The sequence below is a fragment of the Bos indicus x Bos taurus genome, chromosome 7, assembly GCF_003369695.1.
Source record: "Bos indicus x Bos taurus breed Angus x Brahman F1 hybrid chromosome 7, Bos_hybrid_MaternalHap_v2.0, whole genome shotgun sequence".
NCBI lineage: Eukaryota > Metazoa > Chordata > Mammalia > Artiodactyla > Bovidae > Bos > Bos indicus x Bos taurus.
The window spans coordinates 109,436,902-109,454,437 of NC_040082.1; the positions used below are offsets into that span (position 1 = coordinate 109,436,902).

Consider the following 17,536-nt stretch of genomic DNA (forward strand, 5'->3'; position numbering starts at 1 on the left):
ACCAGAAGTATGAAAGAACAAGCAGAAATGAAAAATATACTAGAAGGAATCAATAGCAGAAGAACTGAGGCAGAAGAACAGATAACTGACCTGGAGGACAGAATGGTGGAAATCATTGCTGCAGAACAGAATATAGAAAAAAGAATGGGAAAAAAAAAGCAAATAGCCTAAGAGACCTCTGGGACATTAAGGGCACTAACACTTGCATTATAGGCATCCCAGTAGAAGAAGAGAGAAAGGAACCAAGAAAATAATTGAAGAGAGAAGTACTGAAAACTTCCCTAACATGGGAAAGGAAATAGTCAACCAAGTCCAGGAAACGCAGAGAGTCCCAGGCAGGATAAACCCAAGGGGAAACACAGAGAGACAAATAGTAATCAAACTGATGAAAATTAAAGACAAGAATAAAATATTAAAAGCAACAAGGGAAAAAATAACAACATAAAGGAACACCCATCAGGTTATCAGCTGATTTCTCAACAGATATTCTATGAGCCAGAAGGGAATCCATATATTTAAAGTAATGATAGGGAGGAACCTACAACCAAGAATACTCTACCCAGCAAGACTCTCGTTCAGATTGGATGGAGAAATCAAAAGCTTTCCAGAGAAGCAAAAGTTAAAGAGAATTTAGCACCACCAGACCAGTTCACTTCAGTTCAGTCGCTCAGTTGTGTCCAACTCTTTCTGACCTCTGACACCAGGCTTCCCTGTCCATTACCAACTCCTGGAGCTTGCTCAAACTCATGTCCACAGAGTCAGTGATGCCATCCAACCATCTCATCCTCTGTTGTCCCCTTTTCCTCCTACCTTCAATCTTTCCAGCATCAGGGTCTTTTCCAATGAGTCTTCCCATCAGGTGGCCAAAGTATTAGAGCTTTAGCTTCAGCATCAGTCCTTCCAATGAATATTCAGGACTGAGTTCCTTTAGGATGGACTGCTTTGATCTCCTTGCAGTCCAAGGGACTCTCAAGAGTCTTCTCCAACACCACAGTTCAAAAGCACCAATTCTTCAGCACTCAGCTTTCTTTATGGTCCAACTCTCATATCCGTACATGACTATAGGGAAAACCGTAGTTTTGACTAGACAGACCTTTGTTGGCAAAGTAATGTCTCTTCTTTTTAATATGCTGTCTAGGTTGATCATAGCTTTTCTTCCAAGGAGCAAGCCTCTTTTAATTTCATGGCTGCAATCTCCATCTGCAGTGATTCTGGAGCCCAAGAAAATAAAGTCTGTCACTGTTTCCACTGTTTGCACATCTATTTGCCATGAAGTGATGGGACTGGATGTCATGATCTTAGTTTTTTGAATGTTGAGCTTTAAGCCAACTTTTTCATTCTCCTCTTTCACTTTCATCAAGAGACTCTTTAGTTCCTCCTTGCTTTCTGCCATAAGGGTGGTGTTATCTGCTTATCTGAGGTTATTGATATTTTTCCCAACAATGGCTGTCTGAGGAGGCCTTACAAATAGCTGTGAAAAGAAGGGAAGTGAAAAGCAAAGGAGAAAAGGAAAGATATATCCATTTTAATGCAGAGTTCCAAAAAATAGCAAGGAGAGATAAGAAAGCCTTCCTCAGTGATCAGTGCAAAGAAACAGGAAAACAACAGAATGGGAAAGACTAGAAATCTCTTCAAGAAAATTAGAGATACCAAGGGAACACTTCATGCAAAGATGGTTATCAGCTGATTTCTTAACAGAAACTTTACAAGCCAGAAAGGAATGTTACCATATATTTAAGGTGATGAAAGAGAAGAACCTACAACCAGGAATACTCTACCCAGCAAGACTCTCACTCAGATTTGATGGAGAAATCAAAAGCTTTACAGACAAGCAAAAGTTTAAGAGAATTCAGCACCACCAAACCAGCTTTACAATAAAGGCTAAAGGAACTTCTCTAGGAAGGAAACAAAAGAGAAGGAAAAGACCTACACAAAATAAACCTCAAAAAATTAAGAAAATGTTAATAGGATTATACATATTGATAACTACCTTAACTGTAAATGGATCAAGTGCACCAACCAAAAGACATAAGCCTAGCACTTCCACTTACCACATCACTCTGTTCAATCCCTGAAATTTTATGCAATTATTTCAAATTATTAGGTTAATCATGCTTCCATTACAGTTTGCAACTGTAATTATCTTTTATTTTTTGTCTGGGTATTGATTGTGAAAACTGATAAACATCTTTTACTACTGTGATTATGTAATCAAGATTGCCAGGAGAAATATCAATAACCTCAGATAAGCAGATGACACCACCCTTATGGTAGAAAGCAAGGAGGAACTAAAGAGCCTCTTGATGAAAGTGAAAGAGGAGAGTGAAAAGGCTGGCTTAAAACTTAACATTCAAAAAACTAAGATCATGGCATTCGGTCTCATCACTTCATAGCAAATAGATGGGGAAACAATGGAAACAGTGACAGACTCTATTTTTTTGAGCTTCAAAATCACTGCAGATGGTGACTGCAGCCATGAAATTAAAAGAGGCTTGCTCCTTGGAAGTAAAGCTAAGACCAACCTAGATAGCATATTAAAAAGCAAAGACATCAATCACTTTGCTGAAAAACGTCTGTATAGTCAAAGCTATGGTTTTTCCAGTAGTCATGTATGGATGTGAGAGTTGGACTATAAAGAAAGCTGAGTGCCAAAGAATTGATGCTTTTGAACTGTGGTGTTGGAGAAGACGCTTGAGAGTGCCTTGGACTGCAAGGAGATCAAACCAGTCAATCCTAAAGGAGATCAACCCTGAACATTCATTGGAAGAACTGATGCTGAAGCTGAAGCTCCAGTACTTTGGCCACCTGATGGGAAGAACTGACTTATTGGAAAAGACCCTGATGCTGGGAAAGATTGAAGGCAGGAGAAGGGGATGACAGAGGATGAGATGGTTGGATGGCATCACCAACTTGATGGACATGAGTTTGAGCAAGCTCCAGGAGTTGGTGATGGACAGGGAAGCCTGGTGTGCTGCAGCTCATGGGGTTGCAAAGAGTCGGACATGACTGAGCAACTGAACTGAACTGACTGAAGTATTATTCACTTAATATAATTGTATCATGATTAATCAACAGAAAATAACAGAATTCTGTATCATCAAAACTACCATTTAATAGAAAAACCTGTAATCATTTTTTAAAATCCAGATGCATAATAGAGTTATCTTAGAATTTTTTGAAAAAATACAAATGCCCAGGTACCTCCAGATATGTTTCTAACAAGCAGCCATATTTAAAAACAACAGATTATATGAGGATCTTTTACTGTTATCTAGTTTGTTTTCCTTTTCTATTTCCTATTCAGTGCTTCCATTTCATTTAGTTTATGTTTTCCAATTTCTCCATGTCTTCTTTTTTGTTGTTGTTCTTTCTCAAGACTTTATCTAGTAGAAAAGGTTTTTTCACACACACACCACATACACACACACATACATATATTATACATATAAATATTTTAGAAAATTTATGAATTTTTGCCTAGCTAAAAAATCCATGATATTTTGATTCCACTTGTTTGACTTAGTATGTGTAGAATGTGTAGAATGCTACATTTCTAATTTATATTCACACAAAACTCTGATATAGTTCCATGCTTTTTAGCATCTAGTATTAGTGCTAAAACTCTAGGCAATTTATCTTAGTGATTAAAAATATTTGTGAATGAGGCTTGAAACTTCTAAACCAATTCAGAGAATATAAAGAAATACTAAATTGTAAACAAAACAAAAAAACAGGAATTAGCAAGAGATACCTAAAGTTCAGATTTTGTTCAAATTTCATAAAGTTTCATGCCACTGTCCATTATTCATTTTCATATCTTATTCAAGACTCCACTTTGTATTTAAATGCATTGAGTAGCTTCAGTTGTGTGAAATAAATTATGGTAAACTCTTTTCTCATTATTAGACAATATTAGACAAATATTGTCTAATTTTTCTTGTTATGGCTTCTTAGAAACATCCATCATTTAATTTCTAAATACATGGGATTTTGTTTAAAGTATCTTTAATATTAATTTCTCATTTCAATGCTTTATTCTCTGCAAACATCCTCTGTGTTTTTTTCAGTCTAAGTTATTGAAGCTTTTGATGGCTAACTTGAAGATCTCTCTTGGTAAATGTCACACTGCACTTAAAAATATGTGGGTTATTTTCAAATATCTTCAATATTGATTTCTAACATAATTCCATAGTCATAAGAGAACAGACTCTGCATTCAATATCTTTAGATCATGTAATTTTTGCACCTTGTTTTATGTCCCTGAATATATTTTAGTGTTTCCTAATTTACAATCTATGGGAACTTGAATAGAATTTGTATCATACTGTTGTGTGAGAATTGTATAAATCTTAATTATGTTGAAAAAAGAAATAAACAGAAAGATATAAAGCCATGAAAAAAAAGATATGATGGGGGAAAAAGTTTTCCCCATCATAATAGGAACAAACGAGGTAAAATATTCATGAATAAACTTGACAAGGACCATGAAGAAAACTTCAAAATGCTCCTGAAAGTAGTCTTAAACAAATAAAAAAGTAAGGAATCTTGAATACAAATGAAGACATTCCTTATTTTTGGACAAGATGACTCAACTTCGTAAAAACATCAATTATCCTGAAGTTATACATAAAGTTAATATGGTCCTAACAAAAGATATCAGTTAGAATAGCTAGGAAAACCCTGAAATAAAAGCAGTGGAAGGAAGATTAGTCCTATCAGACATCAAAACATAATAATGGGAATTGAGTTCAATCTCTTTCCTCTATTGCAACAGCTGTAGATACAGTTTTCCTTGCTGTTCACACAGACACACACAGTGTAACTCCTACATGTGACACCAGCACACAAAGGGATAAAGCTGTGTGACAGACTAGAAACAGGTCCAGCTGCATTTGGATATTTAGTATATGACACAAATGCATTTCAGATCACAAGAGAAAAGATGGCCTTTAAAAAAAATGTTGGGATAGATATTTGGAAAAAGATTACTGGATCTGTAAACTAAGCATAAAACCAAAAGACTTTTAGGAAACAGAGGTGAATTCCATTACAGTTGGGTTGAGAAAAGCCTTTCTAACTAGGATTCAAAATCTAGATGCAATAAATGAAAAGAATGACTAAATTAATGGTCTCAAAACAGAAGCTCTTAATGGTAAAACTCACTATGAATGAGTAAAAAGAAGCCTGGGAGAAATAGTCACAATTGAACAAAGATAAAGCACTAATATTTCTAATACGTATTTTAGACAAAATTTTAAATCCAAAGAAAAGAACACCCTCAAATCCAAAAGGAAATGGACAAAATATATAGACAGGCAATTTACAGAAAGAAGATGATCAAATGATTCATAAACAAATGAAAAGCTAATTTCACTCATAATAATTGAAATGTAAATTATAATGTATTGAAACACTATTTACTGGCCCTCAGGTCCATGCAGGTGTGGGGAAAACAGACACTGTCACACCTGCTGGTAGGAGTGCAGAATTTGGGGAGAGGGAAATCAAGAATAGTTAACAAAATAAATACTTATTTACTCTTCCTTCTTGGAATCAATAATATGCCTCCACAAATACAAGCAACCTATGTGCAAGGTTATCTATTATTCCATTATTTTTAATAGCAAAGGCTTGTTAAAAAAACCCAAATGTCAATGCACAAGATAGTTGAATAAGTATGGAACAGCCTCAGAATGGAGTACAATGTGGAGTACAAACGAATGAGGAGCATCTCTATGAACCAGTAAAAAGACATTTCTAATTGAAAAAAGCAAGGCACAAAAAAGATATATATATACTAACTTTTGTAATAATTTATAAGTGGCTTGCTTAACAAAAGAGACCCAGGAAGAATAAATTTGAAATTATTTCAAATACCATAGTACGGGAACAAGAAGAAAGAGGCAGGAATGGGATTGAGACTTCAAATACAGCTTTTTTTTTTTTTTCTTAGTTTTGACCTTTGGACCATGTAAAACAAATGTTCAAAAATTAAATTATATCATAAAGGGGAAAAAATGAATTGTGTACAAACAGAAACAGATGAAACTAATGGTATATCAAATTGATAACATATTTACATAGTGCTGACTTGACAGCCAAAGAAATCCTGAACGTGACCTGGTAGGTTATGGTTGGTTTGGATGTAGTGATTCTGAAAGTATTTTGAGTGTATTCTAGGCTTAAGCAAATTATTACTGAGAAATGGAATATTGCCTGCCATGTCAGTAAACAAAGGATGTCACAGTCATTAGCAATTGCAGCCAGCACGGACAGTGAGCTGGTGAGCCCTGAGGGAACTCAGGAAAGAACAATACCTGCCCTCTAGCAGCCATCAGACTGTAGCCACTCCCCATGGTGAGCCCTGAGGAAACTCAGGATTTGAAAACACAGGATACTAGCTGAGGAGCATATCAAAGGAATGATTTCAGTAAGCCCAGACTCTTGCATCTTCCCATACACAGAAAAGTGCTAGGTTCCTTAACATGAGATATCTGGTTTTCTTTAATTTACAGTTATCTTTTGACTTTAGACTACTTGCCCTCTGTTGCAAAACTTCTATATAACCTGGCTCCCCCTCTTGCCTCCTTGGAGCAGTTCTCTCAGGGTTACTTGAGATGCTGCCTCCTGGGCTTAAGTCCTAAAAATTTCCATCGAATAAAATATAACTCAACTTTTATATTGATATTTTGGGGGAACCAGATTCTTATTGTAGGAGAAAGGAGATGGAACTATTAACTTTCAGTTTTAAAAAAGCAGTTCTTGGTTCAGTCCACTGAGAAGGTCTAGGGTCAATGATGCCATGGTAGCAATGAGCATTTCTATCTAATGCTCAGATACTGGTTTCTAACCCCCACCACAACCCCACTAAAAGATACCAAGGCTTCTTGAGAAATGGCTGACTCTAGGCCTGGGTCAAAGTACAAGTCAGAGCTGGATTAGCTCAAAGACTTAAGGGAACATATGAAAGGATGCAGAGATCGACCTGAACACCCAGCATCTCATCTCTACACATTCGGGGCAGGCACTCCTTCCCCTGCCAGGCACAGGGAGGTCTGAGATGGGCACCCGGAAGGATGCAGGAAGACAGGTAGGGCTTCAGACCAAACTGGTTCTCTTGTCCGCCACAGCTAACAACCCCATCACCTGCAGAAGACCCTGCCCTTCTTGAGCCCCTGGCTCTGCCAGGACGGCAGACTCCACATCTGGCAGCCGGTTGGCTATCCTTGAGAATCTCTGGCAGACTCCACAGCCTGCTCCCTCTCCTGCTCCTGAGAGTCCTCTCCACTCACCTTAGGGACATCCTTTCAATACTCAAAACTCGAAACCCTCCAGTGTCTGTCCATCGCACCTGGAGGAAAGGTCAAACTCCACAGCTCACAAAACTGGCTCTGTTTCAGCTCCTCCCTCCTCCCACCTGTGCCTGCTTCAGGGGCTTGCATCTTTGGACCGTTTGTAGGAGTCACATCACAGCCGTGGTCAGTGGTCACGGCTCAGACACATCCTCTCTGACCAGGGTAAGCCTCTCCTCACCCCCTCCTCAGTCTCCACCCTAATTACGGTTGTTTTTTTTTTTTTTTTTCTTCTACCACTTATCTCCTGCCATTACCTTGGCTTTTCTTTAGATGACTTATTCAGCTCCCCTCTCCCGCATCTGCTTGTAAGCACTCCTCAGGGCCAGCAGCAGACAGCACACAGGAGGTTAAGGAATGCAATGCTGTAGGCAACCGAGGCCACAAACCCAGGCCCCTCCTGGTTACTTGGCACAGTGACTGGAGTACGGCTTTTGGAACCAGTCCTACCATGGTTGAAACTCCAGCTTTGCCACTTAATGGTCCTGAGACCTTGAACAAGTCCTGTGACTGCTCTAAGGCTCAGTAACTTCAACTAAGACGGAGACACAGCACCCGCCCTGCAAGCAAATCTTCCCAGGACACTGCTCTGACTCCTGAGACTCAGCAGAGCACCTGCCTCTGAGAGCCAGGAGACAGGGAGTGAGGTGAGCCCCTCCATACCCCAAGCTGGCTTGTCTGTCTTTTTAACATTGCTCCCCACGCTGAGCCTGGGGCAGGGGCAGGAGCCTCCCTGGCCTCTTCCCCTCCAGGCCTCCCAGTCCCCTCCTGGACGCAGAGGGGAGCGGACTCCAGGTTTCCTGGCCCCGCCCACCATCACTAATGAGGAACACACCCAGAACCCGGAGCTGACCCCATTGCCCCTGCAGGCTCTCTCGCATCGATCCTTTCCTCAATCCTATCCCAGCTTTAGAGCTGACAACATCCTCTTCTCCCACACACAAGGCCCTCTGCCATCTTCACAAGCAGTCGGCAGGTCAGCCTTCCTGTTCCCATTTCACAGTCCGGGAAACTGAGGTCTCGTGTTGGGTAGGCTTTGGGCCCAGGCTGGCTTTTCCTGCCACTCGAGCAGCTGAGGAAGCTTGCTCCTCGCGCCAAGGCGAGTGGCGGTGCTCGCGCGGCAGAGTGAGTCACGAGCCCCGGCGGCCGGGGGTGCGCGCTCCGCCGGTCTCCTCCTGGCGCCTTCCCCGCGCACGCACCCGCGCCCCGCAGCCCCTCCGCCTCCCATCGTCTCTGCCGGACGGGCGCACACTTCGGCAAGCCGGGGCTCCCCGGCCCCGCCAGCCAGCCGGCCACGCTCACTGTCACCCACGCGCGCCTGTGGTCAGCCCGCGAGTCCCCGCCCGAGGCCCGGACACCTGCCGGCCAGCGGGCTCGCAGCCGCGCCTCTCAGCGTCGAGACCCGCCGCCGCCGCAGCTCCTCCCGCGCCCCGCCCGCAGCGCCGCGCCCCGACTCACCGGCTCCCGGCGCGCCCCGTGTCGGAGCTCGGCCCATGGGTTGAGCCCGCCGCTCCCGCTGAGCCGGGGCGCCGCGGACCCTGCCGGCCGCCCGCCGCCTGCCGCGCGCGGCCCGGGGCGCAGCTCGCCTCACTCCGGCGGCCGCCCTAGAGGCGCGGCGCGGCGCCCCCTCGCGGCCGCACGGGGAAGGCTGGGTGCGCAGAGCTCCGGGTGGGGCTGCGGAGGACCCTGCCGCGGGGCTCCCTTTCCCGCTCCCTTCTGAGGCCACCCATCCCCGAGGCGTCCCCGCTCACCCCGCCTCTGCTCTGCTGCGGGCCTCAGGATCAAGGCCGTAAGCCCAGCCCAGCATTCAGGACCCTCCGCTGTGGCTCGCCTTCCACCCCCTGGAGGTGGGACCCACTACAAGCATCAGATGGCACCCTCACGTCATGGCTCCTGCTGGACTCTGCAGCTGAACTGGCCCCTCCCCACTACCGACTCTCTCACCTGGAAAACCCCTGGCAGCCTAAAATCCGGTGCACCTCTTTTACAGGCCGCTCCTCTGGACTCTCCTCCTGTGATGGCCGCTGATCTGTGGTTTGTCTGTGCTCCCTGTCTGGTGGGCACAGGGTGGGCATCAAAGGATGGGAAGAATGCTTATCACCCTCCAAGCGTCTTCTATCGGGGAGGTGGTCCTAGGAACCAGCCTACTGGGAGGGTGGCTCACCACTCTGAAGACACTGAGCTGCTAGGAGGATAACCGGTTGCTATTTCACTTTTAGAATTGGGGGGAGGGAGCCTGAACAAGATTGGGTGACCTTCCTCAGCTGGCTCCTGCTGGACATTAAAAGTGTCCTGGTTTGTCCCAGTGTAAAAGTCGGGGTATCTGTCCTTTGCTTCAGTCAGGACCTACCTAAGGAGATGTGGCAGGTTACCCAACCCAATCAGCTTTAGCAAAAATAATTTATTGGCTTCAGTTCAGTTCAGTCGCTCAATCATGTTTGACTCTTTGCGATCCCATGAACTGCAGCATGCCAGGCCTCCCTGGCCATCACCAACTCCCGGAATCTACTTAACCCATGTCTACTGAGTGGGTGATGCCATCCAACCATCTCATCCTCTGTCGTCCCCTTCTCCTCCTTCCCTCAATCTTTCCCAGTATCAAGGTCTTTTCAAATGAGTCAGCTCTTCGCATCAGGTGGCCAAAGTATTGGAATTTCAGCTTCAACATCAGTCGTTCCAATGAACACCCAGGACTGATCTCCTTTAGGATGGACTGGTTGGATCTCCTTGCAGTCCAAGGGACTCTCAAGAGTCGTCTCAAACACCACAGTTCAAAAGCATCAATTCTTCAGTGCTCAGGTTTCTTTATAGTCCAACTCTCACATCCATACATGACTACTGGAAAAGTCATAGCCTTGACTAGACAGACCTTTGTTGGCAAAGTAATGTCTTTGCTTTTTAATATGCTGTCTAGGTTGGTCATAACTTTCCTTCCAAGGAGTAAATGTCTTTTAATTTCATGGCTGCAATCACCATCTGCAGTGATTTTGGAGCCCAAGAAAATAAAGTCTGACACTGTTTCCACTGTTTCCCCATCTATTTCCCATGAAGTGATGGGACCGGATGCCATGATCTTAGTTTTTTGAATGTTGAGCTTTAAGCCAACTTTATCACTCTCTTCTTTCAATTTCATCAAGAGGCTCTTTAGTTCTTCATCACTTTCTGCCATAAGGGTGGTGTCATCTACATATCTGAGGTTATTGATATTTCTCCCGGCAATCTTGATTCCAACTTGTGCTTCCTCCAGCCCAGCATTTCTCATGATGTACTCTGCATATAAGTTAAATAAGTAGGATGACAATATACAGCCTTGACGTACTCCTTTTCCTATTTGGAATCAGTCTGTTGTTCCATAGCCAGTTCTAACTGTTGCTTCCTGACCTGCATACAGATTTCTCAAGAGGCAGGTCAGGTGGTCTGGTATTCCCATCTCTTTCAGAATTTTCCACAGTTTATTGTGATCCACACAGGCAAAGGCTTATGAAGCATTTATTGGCTTATGAAGCATTAAAAGCCAAGATATTCTGCTTTCAGGAATTGTTAGGTCCAGACACTTAAACACTATGAATAGGAATCCACCTTTCCCTTTTCCTAGACTTGCTATGTCTGGGTTGACACTGTCAGAAAGAGCACAGCTGCCTGATATTCCCAGGAAACCACAGAACTGCCACACACTCTGAAGAGGTCGGCTCTGGCCATTTCCAAAGTCCTGAAGAATGAGGATTACCGGCCTAGGTGTTGCCTCCCTGGAACCAAAGGTGAAGTAGCTCTTGTGTTCAGCCTGAAGATGGAGCAGGGAACTACTCTAGCATGCGCCAAAGGCTATTTGTAGAAGACCAAATAAAAACAACAATGCTTGTATCTCGTACCGTTGGCAAAACTGAGGCCTGGAGACAGAAGGCATCTGTCTGGGGCACATAGATGTATTAGGGCAGGTGAGTTGGATGGGCTGGGCAGGGAGCAGCAGAGCTTTATGACAAGGCTAGGGCCAGAGGCTGGTCCCAGTGAGGGTCATGCCTGAGACCAGTGTCAACAACCTGGCCGCGGTGAAGAGGAAGGAGAAACAGGAAGGTTGGGGGAGATTCCCAGCATTTAGATTCTCCTTGGGGCTTAGGTACTAAGACCAGTCCTGAGGCCAGTGAACCTTCTCGGATTCTCACCGCATGCCTGGAGCCCTCAGGTCAGGCCCTGCATGCCTGCTGGAGGCATGCTGGGGTTCTAGGGAGAGAGGGCTGCATGAGAAAACTCGGAAGAGCGAGCCCACTCACCTGTGACTTGCTGGGGCCTGAGCAGCACTTCAGGGCCCCCTCACAGAGTGCAGCTCAAAGGAGAAGGGCAGGTCTCTCCCCACCCCACCCCTCTCTGTGAGCAAAGGCTTGGGGACCACTGAGGAGCTGTTGTCACACTGGGTGAAGTGGCGGGGCTGCTTGAAGTCAGGGCAGTGCTTGGTGGAGGAACTGGAACCCCAGGGTGGACTTGCCTGTGGCCACCCCTCATGTCTCAAGTGGCTGAGTGAGCAGGGCTATTCCTGTGACAGGGAAGAAGGCTGTACCTCCTGATGCCTCCTGCAGCCTCTCTCACTGTCCCTGAGGTCAGGGCTGTGTTGAGGGTACAGCACGCAGTCCTTGAACTCAGCCTTGAGGCCAGCAGGGAGTTCTGCTCTGAGTTGTCCCCAGCTTGCGGACACTGGCTGCAGGAGCCATGCCTGCACCCTGGGAGAAGACTGGGCCACCTCAGGCTCCATGTTTCCCCAGCGCCTCCCTATCCCACCTCATCCATCAAGTCCCTTTGGCCTGCCCTACTCCAGCCCTATCTTCTTGCTCCAGTCCTTGCCCAGGGACAAGCCCCAGAGAGTCCGGTGCTGGGACAGAGGGTGAGTGACCCGGGGAGCTCTCAGATCAGTCTCCTCTGCCTGAGCCCTGACCTGAGACACACCTCCGGTGGATATTTCCTGAGGGGCTGTGTGTGCCATGCGCCGTGCTGGATGCTGGGATCCTGAAGGGAGCAGGACATGTGGTTCTTGCCACCTCAGAGCCCACTATTCAGAGAGAGGAGACTGAAGACAAATTCTACACACAAAAGGATAATAAAAACGAGCCTTTCAGAGAATGCTAAGTGCCATGAAGTCACCAAGACAAGGTGAGGTGGTGGAGTGTGTCCGGGCCTACTTTAGATGGGAGGGCTCAGGAAAGGCCTCTCTGCCCACAGGGGGTCTGCGCTGAGACCTGTAGGAAGAGCCAGCCCTACAGGGTCTGTGGGAAGATGATCCTTGCTAGAGAGGGTAGCAGGAGCAGTGACCCCGTGGCCAGCATGCGTCCTGCTTCTGTGACAAAGAAAGGAGGTGGGTGTGCCTGGAGGAGAGGGTGGGGAGGGTGCAGAGGCCCCGGTGGAAGCAGTCGGGGCCAGGCTGGGCCTCCTGGCGGGCAAGGAGCTGGGACTCCGTTCTCCGGGTGTGGCCCAGGGTAGGCTCCACCCCAACCCCATTGGTAGCCCCTCCAGCAGGAGGCGTGCCGGCTGTGACATCCTTGACGCCTTTCCCGGCACCCCCGGCGCCTGCTTTGGCCGTCCATGGTCCAGACGGCATCTCCCACACACATCTGACTCTGGGGCCACCTGCGTGTGTCCTACCCGCCCAGCACTGGGCTGGCAGGGCTGGAGTCCTCGTCCTCTGAGGAGGCCACCCCTGGACCTGCTGCGCTGACCTGCACAGGATGGAGGAGACGGCAGGCAGGAGGCATCTGAGAAGCACACGCCCTGGTCCGGGGCAGGGGCTGGGGGCGTGGATGACGGTAACATGCGGAGGAGGTGGGAGAAGTGAGAGGCAGCTGGGTGTGGCCAGGGTGGATGGGGGACTTGCTGAGATTGTGGGGCCAGAGAGGTACTGGGGGGCCATCTGGAGGCAGTGGGACTTGTGGGTGCAGAGTCTGGTGTGGGCCTTCATGAGGTGGAGGAAGGCGAGCCTGTGGTCCCCGCTGCCACAGACATGCAGTGGCTGCAGCCTGCGAGGGCCCTGCAGCGTGTGGGCCCCAGTGCTTGGTCCACCTGCAGCAGGCGACTCAGGAACCAGATCACACCACGCGGGCTGCCAAGCACTGTCCCCCGTAAAAGCAGAGAACACTGAGGACAACTGCAGCCTCTGGCAAGTGCATTTTATTAGTGAAACTCCTAACTCACCCATTCTTGGATCTGATGAAAACTCATCCTTTCTCGCTGCCACCGAGGTCAGATTGCTGTATCCTGTATCAGTGCTGTAGCCTGTGTTGAGGGTGCTGTGGTCACCACCTCCCGGCAGCTTCTTGAGCTGAGTGGGGTCTGGTGAACACACTCCACAGTTAGGATGGGAGCCCCAGGTGAGGCTGATGCAGCAGAAGATGGGTCACACTTCGAGAAACGCTGATTACAAGGGGTACAGGGTGAACCCGCCCATCTGTGATGGGCAAAATAATGGCCCCCAGAGATGCCCAAGGCCTAAACCCCAGAACCAATGAATATGTGACCTTCCATGGTAAAAGGAACTTCGCAAGTGCGACTTTGAGATGGGGATTACCTCAACCCAGGATTGCCCTGGATTATCAAGGTGAGCCCCAAATAATCAGTGGGTGCTCAAAAGCAGAAGAGAGAGACACAAGAAGAGTCAGGGAAAGAGATGTGAGTATGGAAGCAGGGTCAGAGAGATGCTAGCGACTCTGCTAGTTCTGAGTGTGGAGCAAGGAGCCATGAGCCAAGGAATGTGGGAGGCCTCTGGTGGTTGTGAAGGCAAGAAAAGAATTTTCCCCTAGAGCCTGTAGGAGGAACCAACCTTGCTGACACCTGTTTTAAGCTCAGTGAGACCCAAGGGAGACTTCTGACCTACAGAACTATACACGAATACACTTGCGTGTTGCTCAGTGGTAAAGAATCCACCTGCAATGCGGGAGACATGGGTTTGACCCCTGGGTTGGGAAGATTCCCTGGAGAAGGGATAGGCTACCCACTCCAGTATTCTTGGGCTTCCCGTGTGGCTCAGCTGGTAAAGAATCCGCCTGCAATGAGGGAGACATGGGTTTGACCCCTGGGTTGGGAAGATCCCCTGGAGAAGGGAAAGGCTGTCCACTCCAGTATTCTGGCCTGGAGAATTCCATGGGCTGTATGCTCCATGGGGTCACAAAGAGTTGGACACGACTGACCAGCTTTCACTTGTTTTGAACCAGTAAGTTTGTGGTAATTTGCAATAGTGGTAATGGGAAACTCAGACACTGTTCCACAAAAGAGGCTCAGAGCAGGCAGGTGACTTATGGAGGTGGCACTGCAAACTGGGGGCCCAAACCCCGCATACTTCCCATTAACTGCCCTAGGGGCACAGTAGGAGGCAGGGAGGTCAGGATCAAGCTGCTGCCCTCAGAAGGGCCCACACTGGGCAGAGTGGATGTGTATTGGGCCTTCCTTGGGAGCTCATTTACAGCACAGATGAGCAAGCCTTTGGACTCAGAGGGCCTGTGTGGGGACCCAGGAATCTGCATCACAGCATCAAGATGATTTTGTCATTATTGTTCAGTTGCTTAGTCGTGTCCAACTCTGCGACCCAATGGACTGCAGCACACCAGGCTTCCCTGACCTTCACTGTCTCCTGGAGTTTGCTCAAACTCATGTCCATTGAATCAGTGATGCCATCCAATCATCTTATCCTTGGTCTGTCACCCCCTTCTCCTGCTTTCAGTCTTTCCCAGGGTTAGGGTCTTTTTTAATGAGTCAGCTCTTCACATCACGTGGCCAAAGTATTGGAGCTTCAGCTTCAGCATCAGTCCTTCCAATGAATATTCAGAGTTGATCTTTAGGATTGACTGGTTGGATCTCCTTGTAGTCCAAGGGACTCTCAAGAGTCTTCTCCAGCACCATGGCTTGAAAGCATCAATTCTTCAGTGCTGCGCCTTCTTTATGGTCCAACTCTCACATCCATACATGACTGCTGGAAAAACCATAGCTTTGACTATACAGACCTTTGTCTGCAAAGTGATGTCTCTGCTTTTTAATATGCAATCTAGGTTTGTCATAGCTTTTCTTCCAAGGAGCAATCATCTTTTCATTTCATGTCTGCAGTCACTGTCCACAGTGATTTTGGAGCTCAAGAAAATAAAAATCTGTCACTGTTTCTGTTTTTTTCCCCATCTATTTGCCATGAGGTGATGGGACCAGATGCCATGATCTTAGTTTTTTGAATGTTGAGTTTTAAGCCAGCTTTTTCGCTCTCCTCTTTCACCTTCATCAAGAGGCTCTTTAGTTCCTCTTCACTTTCTGCCTAGGGGTGGTGTCATCTGCATATCTGAGGTTATTGATATTTCTCCTGGCAATCTTGATTCCATCTTAAGCTTCATCCAGCCTGGCATTTTGCATGATGTACTCTGCATATAATTAAATAAGCAGCATGACAGTATACCATCTTGACGTACTCTTTTCCCAATTTGGAACCAGTCCATTGTTCCATGTCTGCTTCTTATTGTTGCTTCTTGACCTGCGTACATATTCCTCAGGAGACAGGTAAAATGGTCTGGTATTCCCATCTCTTTAAGAATTTTCCACAGTTTGTTGTAATCCACACAAAGGCTTTAGCAGTCAATGAAGCAGAAGTAGATTTTTTTCCTGGAATTCTCTTGCTTTTTCTATGATCAAATGGATGTGGTCAAAATGGTTTACTGACCTTCAATTTTTTAGAATCTACCAGCAGAATAAAAACACAGTAGGTGATTTTAGGACAGCCAAATATCCTAAATGTGATGCTGGCAACCTTGATCGTGTAAAAGTGTGTGTGAGCAATGTGGCAATGGGAGCCCAGGTTTAACACCCATCTGGTCAACTGGGACCTCTGGAGGCTGCCACAGAGGCAGTGACATGTGGCTGCAGCTGCAGTGTGGCAGGCTCAGTCCAGGGAGAGGTAAAGGCTGGGCGGTGGCTGGACGAGAGTGGAAGCCAGGAGCATCATGGCCACTGCTGAGCCATCTGTTGTAGATGGAGCCAGCAGGACTGGAGACTCCTGACCATGGCATCCGGTCCCATCACTTCATGGGAAATAGATGGGGAAACAGTGGAAACAGTGTCAGACTTTATTTTTTGGGCTCCAAAATCACTGCAGATGGTGACTGCAGCCATGAAATTAAAAGACGCTTGCTCCTTGGAAGGAAAGTTATGACCAACCTAGATAGCATTTTCAAAAGCAGGGACATTACTTTGCCAACAAAGGTCTGTCTAGTCAAGGCTATGGTTTTTCCTGTGGTCATGTATGGATGTGAGAGTTAGACTGTGAAGAAAGCTGAGCACTGAAGAATTGATGCTTTTGAACTGTGGTGTTGGAGAAGACTCTTGAGAGTCCCTTGGACTGCAAGGAGATCCAACCAGTCCATTCTGAAGGAAATCAGCCCTGGGATTTCTTTGGAAGGAATGATGCTAAAGCTGAAACTCCAGTACTTTGGCCACCTCATGTGAAGAGTTGACTCATTGGAAAAGACTCTGATGCTGGGAGGGATTGGGGGCAGGAGGAGAAGGGGACGACAGAGGATGAGATGGCTGGATGGCATCACTGACTCGATAGACATGAGTCTGAGTGAACTCCGGGAGTTGGTGATGGACAGGGAGGCCTGGCGTGCTGCGATTCATGGGGTCGCAAAGAGTCAGACACGACTGAGTGACTGAACTGAACTGAACTGAACTACCCAGGCAACCTCTTGTCCTCAGTCGTCAGCTCAGTTGGAGTAACCATTTGTGTCTTGTTAATGGGACATAGAAGCCTCTCAGCAGGTGTCTGTTGAAAAATGAAGGCATTGCAGGGGAAGAGGGGACAGAGGCAGTCCTGGAAGTGGGGGCTCTGGGGAAGCATCTCGGCCCAGATGAGAAGTCCGACATAGTTGTGCAGAAGGATGCGTTTTGATTTTGTGCAGAGTTGGCGGTGAGTCCTTGGGGAGTGGGACTTTTTGCCTCCAGCTAGCTGCTGGGCTGTTTCTAAACCAGGGGATTGGGAAGAGACTTGGCCAGGTTGCCTGCCTGTGCTCAGCCACAAGCCCCACATCCTCCCATTGTCACCATCCTGACCGCCCCAGGGTCTCGGGTCTGATGGTCCGAGGCGGTCCCTCATGGCTATCATACCCTGTGCTTCTCTGTTAGCTCAGCCATGCACATTTGACCATTTGATGTCTCCTGCTTTTCCCAGACAGAGA

General features: G+C 46.9%; 1 protein-coding gene across 1 annotated transcript in view; it reads right to left on the bottom strand.

The window, feature by feature from the left end:
- The window catches only part of RASGEF1C (RasGEF domain family member 1C), a 119,002-nt gene extending 110,105 nt beyond the window's left edge, over positions 1–8,897 (bottom strand). Inside the window, exon 1 of the mRNA XM_027548476.1 lies at positions 8,811–8,897. The gene's annotated coding sequence lies outside the window, so the exon portion shown is untranslated. The remainder of the gene's footprint in view (positions 1–8,810) is intronic.
- Between the last annotated feature and the right edge of the window lie 8,639 nt (positions 8,898–17,536).